The 7,722-nt window shown below is 36.0% G+C and overlaps 1 protein-coding gene across 1 annotated transcript in view; it reads left to right on the top strand.

Moving 5' to 3' along the window:
• The first annotated feature begins 506 nt into the window (after positions 1-506).
• Positions 507-7,722, top strand: part of ANKRD31 (ankyrin repeat domain 31) — a 27,279-nt gene continuing 20,063 nt past the window's right edge. Inside the window, exons 1-2 of the mRNA XM_072413797.1 lie at positions 507-528; positions 5,794-5,858. The gene's annotated coding sequence lies outside the window, so the exon portion shown is untranslated. The remainder of the gene's footprint in view (positions 529-5,793; positions 5,859-7,722) is intronic.

The following is a 7,722-nucleotide window of genomic DNA, read 5'->3' as shown; positions in this document are numbered from 1 at the left end:
CTTTAGAAAATCTCTATAGTGCAAACAGCAAGATACCAGTCAGCTATTTCCAGCCTCCAGGTCTCTATTTTATAATGTAGTTATTTGTTGTAACTGCATTGTTACCTTTTTAGATCGTCCTTTGGCCATATCAAACTTTTTGAGCCATTGAGCCATTCAGCAATCTCACAGTGTACACCGGAACTAAGTTTTAGGCTTTTCACCCTAAAGAATTCCAACAGCATACTCAATTTTACTTTCTGTATTTCTTCTGTGCTGCATTCATGTGTTGCACCAAGGCAGCTCATCCATTAGGAATTGGCTCTCAATGCACAGCACAACAAGACTTTTTTTTGTTATAGTACACTGGGGCACAGATCAATTGTCACTCTGAATGTTGCAGTGAACCACACAAAGTTCCATAGTGTGCTGTAGTAACATACCATAAAACATACATACAGAAACTAATTTTAGGTTAATGTCAAATGTAAAAATGTGTCATCATTTCTTGTAGGCAGCAAAACTAAACAGCTTCAAAAGCAAGAAAAGGTAGGTTCTGATAATACTTGCTATAATTTTAAAAAAGAGAATGTTATGGCAGTACCCTTTAAAAGATGCCTTGTGGTGATTTGCAATTTTTTTCTAGTTTCAACCTAATGCACATATACAGTACAAACTTACAAATAGCCTTCGTGTTGTAATGTGTTTCAAAATAAATAGCTGCCCAACAAAAGTGTCTCTGGCGAAAAATCAGGTGCATAATACCTCATTTTCAGTAATTTATGATGAAAGTTTTGCATTTCTACTTTTGTTGAAGGATAACTATATTTCTAAATACACTAAATCAAGTTTAATCTACATCAGGGGTGCCCAACAGGTGTATTGCAATCCACTGGTAGATTGAAAAGGCAATGGGAGTAGATCACGGAGCCCTGCCTTTCAAAATAAACTTTACTGCACACAGGAGTTATTAAGTCCAACATTTTATTGTTGGTGGATCATTTTGACTTCGTCATTTTAAAAGTAGCTTGTAAGCTAGAAAAGCGTGGGCACCCCTGATCTACATATATTTTTCTTTCCCTGGTCCTTTCCTCTACAATTTCTATTTTCATTATAAGATTAATCCCTGCTTAGCAATAGTACAAATAAACTAGGCAGTTTAAAAATATGACTGCTCTAAATATCAATAAAATTGGGGTGTATTTATAAACAATTCAAATGTATTTTAAACTTAACTAGAGATGGCCAAATGTACTTTAATATACTTGAAAGGCATTAGTAGACATGGAGCAGCGTAGGATTATCTGATAGTATGATTTCATGAGGGCGTTTGGGATGAGTGGGAAGGGGAATGATTTTTTGCAAGCATGCCCCAAAACAAAAAACCTGTTTTTTTTCTGTAAATCAAGTTGGGAAATACATTGGGGTCAATTTACTAAGGAAGTTTAGGCCTGCATGTTAGCAAATTTAATTATCATTCTGCAAGGGATAACTCACTTAGCCTAGTTAATGGCGGAATTCTGCAGATATCAACCATTTAATTGTGTGCAAAGCATGTTTTCCTTGCACATGATTAGGTAGTTTTACCAAGGTGAATTTTCTTCATGTTTACTAGGCTAAGAAAATTATGCTAAGTAAACTAAATCACTTGTCATTCCTAAATTACCCACTAGGTGGTGCTGTGTTCATTTACATGTCCAATAAATTCTGGCATACTACCGGTAGCTGTCAACCTCAATTAGAATTGAGGCTTTGAAGTCTAAAAACCATTTTATATTGTACCAAGCATAGAAAATGTATATGTGCAGTACTGTGCAGAGTATTTAGGCAGGTGTGAAAAATTGCTATAAAACTAAGAATGCTACAACTACAAATGATAATATTTTTTTTCACAATACAAAGTGAATAAACAGAAGAGAAATCTAAATCAAATCAATATTTGGTGTGACCAGCCTTTGCCTTTAAAACACATCAATTCTGCTAGGAACGCTTGCACAGTTTTTGAAGGAATTTGGCAGGTAGGTTGTTCCAAACATCTTAGAGAACTAACCACAGATCTTCTCTGGATGTAGACCGCCTCAAATCCTTTTGTCTCCTTCCAACAATGCCTTGATGATGACGAGATCAGGACACAGGAATAAATTTAGGGCAATCACACACCTCTCTTATGTATAGCACGATGAATAAGTGTCTGCTTGTATTTCTCAGCATTGAGGACACCAATGATTCTGATCAAAACCCCAACTTTATTTTCAGAAATGTAGCTGTAAACTTTCTAGGAATCTCCACCATGTTTCTATATTGCTTGCAGACACATATTATTGTACTACTTTCCACACCCTTATCAAAAAATTGCCTTCTGCTACAGCCAGATATTTCACATTTTGACTCCTCAGTGTAGAGCATCTGATGCAATTTTTCTGCACTTAGTTTCCTATGTTTTTCTGCATAGTTGAGACCATTGTTTCCACATAGCTTTTTGTCCACAATCCTTTCATGATGGTGTTTTCTGGCCAGACTTCTCCAAACAGTAGATGGATGTACCTGGGTCCCACATGTTTCTTCCAGTTCTGACCTAATATTGTTCCCTTTCATCTGACACTAAGTTTCCTTGGCCGACCATTGTGTCTACAGTCCTCAGAGTTGCATTTTTTTTGTTTGCTTTTTTCTGCTTCTTCATAACAGCACATCTTAAAACCCATGTGTGTTTTGAAATATTTGCATGGGAAAGACCTTGCTGATGTAGCATAACTACCTTGAATCTTCCATAACTTCACCTTTGTAGCAGAGTTTGGCTGTTCCTCACCCAGTGGTAAGCCTTTTACACAAGTACTTTTGTTTGAGCTAATGACTGTTTTACAACCAACATATAAAAATGATGATAATTAGCAGCTATTTTGTATAATTAGGTAATCTTAAACCTGGCTATAAACCTACAAAAACCCTGACTTCGTGTACATGTACTTATAAGAATTGTTACTGGTTTGGAGGAAGAGGGTAGTCACACCAAATACCCATTTGATTTAGATTTTTCTTCTGTGAGCTCACTTAGCATTTTGTAAATTGGTAAGAATAAATTAGAATTTATGTTTGAGAATGCATTCAAATGTTTACAGCATTGTACAGTAAGATATATATATATATATTTATTTATTTTTATTTATATTTAAAACTGAATTATTCTGATTGTAAACGTGTATATCACTGTTTAAAGATAACATGTCAGAGATTCAGAGAATCAATTGTTCTGCTATAACTACCTGTTGCTGTTTTTACCTGTGTGGGATCCAGGATAGCAGACTTTGGCAGACCTCTAATAAAAAAAACATTCAAAACTGAATGGTATCCTAGATATGTTATAATACATACAACACTTGATTCACTGGAGGTGTTGCAGTTGTTTACATAGCAAAGTGAATGTTAATGGTAAAAAGTTTATGTTCACCGGTTTTATCACTTTATCATTCACTATGCTGATTGGATGTTTACTTTACAAAGGAAATGTGCTCCATACCTTTAGCAAATCAAACCCATTGGGCCTGATTTATTAAAGCTCTCCAAGGCTGGAAAGATACACATTCATCAGTGATCCCGCAAACCTGCAATGAATCTGATCCAGGATTGAAAAATTTTGCTAACAAATGGCAAATGACTTTTAAGAAACTCATTCCAGGTTTGCCGATCACCCAGGTTCACTGATGAAAGTGTATTCTCTACAGCCTTGGAAAGCTTTAATAAATCAGACCCTTTGTGTTTAAAAGTATGGTCATCATTTCAAATTCCTAAATGTTTTACAATACTGAATTTTAATAGCAATAGACTCATTAAGGCCTCACTGCTACACAGTAATCATATAGTATTGTTCTGCCTCTCCAGTCTAAGCACTTACAGTGTGATCTCTGAAAACTTACAGTTGTGATGAGATGGCTATAACTGCAGTCTTAGGTGAATTAGCTGTCAGTGCCTCAATCCAAAGGACACCTTGTAGATCTTGAAGAAGTTTATTCCAAACTGTGCAGATCATACACCGATGAACAGATGGATAGGTCAAAAAATCATGCTGTGGTAGCTAACAGTAGCATGCAACTGAGATGAGAGTAAATGACAGAATGAAGAAGAGGGGAAGAGACAAGAGACTAAGCAGAAACTAGGGGAAGAGAGAAGGGACACACATAATGAAAAGCAAACCATGCATGTGTAACATGACAAGTATAAAATAAAGTTGCTAGTGTTTCTATGCACTTTTAAGCTACAAAGAGAACTGTGTGGCTCTGGGTTTGCATGTATGTATACAGTAAATCTTAGAACAGCTTCATCTGAAAAAGATTGTTAGGTAAAATTACGCTGAGGCACAATTTGATCTCTCATCTAATTCAGGTAATGTTTGTTTCTGGGCATATCTACACTATTATATTGGTGTTTGTTGGTGGAGTGTTTGATTTGGCCTCTGTGAATGCTGTGCGAACGTTGTGCACTTCAGTACATCATCAGTTCTGTTTTTTCTTGATAATTACAGAGCAAGTAGTTGAAGTCTCATCCTATGCCCCACACTATTTTTAAGTTTCCTTTAAAAAAAATGAAAGAGCAACTAACATAGCTGGGAGCTACTTGTTCCTTGAAGTTGGCAGTACATTTTAGTTGCAGGTGTAGACACATGTTAACAGCAATACTTGATTGTAAATGTGTATGTCACTGTTTAAAGGAAACATGTCAGAAAAGATACAAATGTTCTGCTATATCTACCTGCTGCTGGTTCCACCTGGATCCAGGAAAGCATACTTTGGCAGATGTCTGTTAAATTAACCTCCTGAGCGGTTCATTTCTGTCCGGTTTTATATGTCTAAAAGCAGTACATTGTTTTTCATGAAAATTTTTTTTTTAGTATAATATAATAGTATGAGTATAATAAAGTTTGAAACACAAAATCATGTAAATAATAAATTAATAGAAAATTTAAAATAAATAAATATTATACTCTATTATATTATACTGTAAAATAAATGTTCATGAAAAACAATCCACCACTTTTACACATATCAATCCCCTGTTATTTTGTATTGAATGCAATAAAAATAGATTTGATTTCCCCGCCCCGCCCCGAATGCAACGTCTGGGAACTCCTGGTGACTCATCGGGTGCAGGGAACGCAGGCCAAAGGAAGAAAGAAGCCGCGAAGGACAATGGAGGACGCCGGCGGATCAGGTAAGTGCTTTATTTACTATTGTATTCCATAGGTTTACCTACGTGTGACTCGTGTGACTCGACTTACTGCTTCCAGCACCTTTTTTCTACCCCGAGTCACACTTGGGGTTTCCCCTGGGGAGGTTAAACTGTGTGTATTTTCTTTCTAATGAATACATTTAAAAATATTTATTGAAAAGTTTCATATAATTATGATCTTCAATTCATCTTCTTTATACTCACTGGAAAAAAATACATATACCATTTGAGAACTGACTTGATCTATAACAGGGGTTGCAAACTCCGGCTTTTAGGCCAGATACGGCCTAGCCAGTAGTCCGTTCTGGCCAATTGCCCCCCTGGTCGAACCGGCATTGCGGAGGAGAGGGATTTTCTTTTCAGGGGCATTCCCTCTCCTCCGTATGCATTGTGTGGAGTGATTTCCTTTCAGAGGTGTTCCTGGTGGGGCGCGGAGCCATCATCGTGGGACTCGAGAAAGAGTCCGGCCTAGTGTGCCTTCTTGACCTCCTAAATGGGCCTAGTAGCCAAAAAAGTTTGCTGACACCTGATCTATACTAACATATTTTACCTTTTTTAACAACATTGTCAAAGTAAGCATTGTTTTCCTTTTAGATAACAAACAGCAAGGAAAGTGATAAAACAACTGTCAAGACTGTCAGGAAATCCCTGAGATACAAGTAGGTGTTTAGCACCCCATTTAGGGGTAACGGATCAACTGTCTAGATGAAAACCTTGACATAAAAAACTTAAGAATCACTTTCTAGCATTGACATTCTTTATGTCACATATGATATAATAGATGCCAACGAAAGACCTGCTCAGGCAAGTAACCAGCAATGAAAATTGCTTTATGTACTAGGTAATTATCAATAATTAGACTTCAGCTTTCAATTAGGCTGAGTTCACACCTTTGCAGCTTTGCCTGTTGTATTTTCAATTGTAATCTATAAAAAAAGAATCAAACACTTGTCACCACATGGTCATGGCATATGGTGTTCACTGGTGTTGTGCATCATTCTGCAGTAGTAATTTGGAACATGCATTAACACAACACTTTATCAAGCCTTTTGATGCATTTCCCTTTAATATGAAGCATAGCCACCAAATTACAAAAATGAAAAATAACTCGTACTGTGTTGGCTGAAATAATTCAGAAAATGTGGAGCATAACTGGAAAATCCATTCAGTACAAAAGTCAGACACAAGGTGGTAGTAATGCAGTCTTGGGAATAATCAAAATTACTTACTAGCAAGGTTTGCTGTTCTGATGTTGACTTTTATAGGCTTTAAATGTAGTTGTTGTGAAGCAAGCATATTGATGAAGCCCCCCAGGACTATATCTCCCATTTGTTTACACACAAAAAATGCTCAATAAAGTGAAACCAAGGTTTTCTTTCAAAATTCACGACCAAGCAAGGTTTTATTGCAGAAAGAGACATGCAATTAACTTTTTGCAATAAAATATACTTGATTGCTCTTCTCAGCTGTCAAAAATCTCAGCATCCCCCCGCAGTTTCAGGGACTAAATGAGTTCCTGCACCCCTGATTTATCTAATTAAAGCCAAAAAAGATGGCTAAAATTTGAAATGAGGAAGAGAAGAAGGAAGAAAATGAGAGCACCCTTGACAGATAAGTGTATAAAAAAATCAGGCCGGCAAGGTTATTTTATAATTAAAGGACCTACCTCATTATTAAAATGAGAGACTTTTTAGTTCAGTTACATGGAAATTCCTGTTCATAATAAATACCCAATAACAGGGAGTTGAAATGGTGAAAAAGGTAAAAAGGAATTTGCTTTTCACATATTTGGAGGTAAACAAGAATTGTACATGATTAGATAATTGAAGTAAATATTCACTCAATAATTGAAGATTTTCAATTTCTTTAGTAAATCACTCTTTCTGTATCTTTTCAGAGTAGACTTCAAACCATTTTTGGGGTCATATATTGTAGTGTTTTATCCTAATATATTAAAAGCGTGATTGGATAAACTGGATGTACATTTACTCTAATCTGTATGTGTCTGGCATCCTATGCTGACCGGCAGTGATGATAATACATGCACAGATTATGTCCACCTCGATGCAGACCTTTTTATGATGAATTTCTCTCCAGGCATTGGGATTCCTTCATACTTCATCAGTCTTATGATTGTAGAAGTCTTAGTTTAATAGACATCTTTGCTTTTATGGAGAAAAAAAACCTTTGCTAAGGCTCTTGTAGCAATGTGTGTTGATGGAAAACCAAGGAAGGCACAAAGTCTTTATTTCAAGAGAATTTTTTTTTTAATACCTTTTAAACGCCTTCAATGTTTTTCGTAGCTGCTCAGGCTACATAGATAGGTATTGTATATCAAGACTATAAGTGTTATAATCAGACTGCAGGAAAGGAGGCAAAGTACCAAAAGAAAACGTATCATTTTATTAAAAGACTGTTTACTAATATTTTATAACTCTCAGGAACTTCTGTAATGACCCTTGAAATAATATCAGAGCCATAAACATTTTAAAATGCTTAGCATTTGTGTCCTTCATAAAATGT

This window comes from Pyxicephalus adspersus, chromosome 6 (genome assembly GCF_032062135.1).
Source record: "Pyxicephalus adspersus chromosome 6, UCB_Pads_2.0, whole genome shotgun sequence".
Classification (NCBI taxonomy): Eukaryota; Metazoa; Chordata; class Amphibia; order Anura; family Pyxicephalidae; genus Pyxicephalus; species Pyxicephalus adspersus.
This window is presented reverse-complemented; position numbering and strand designations above follow the sequence as displayed.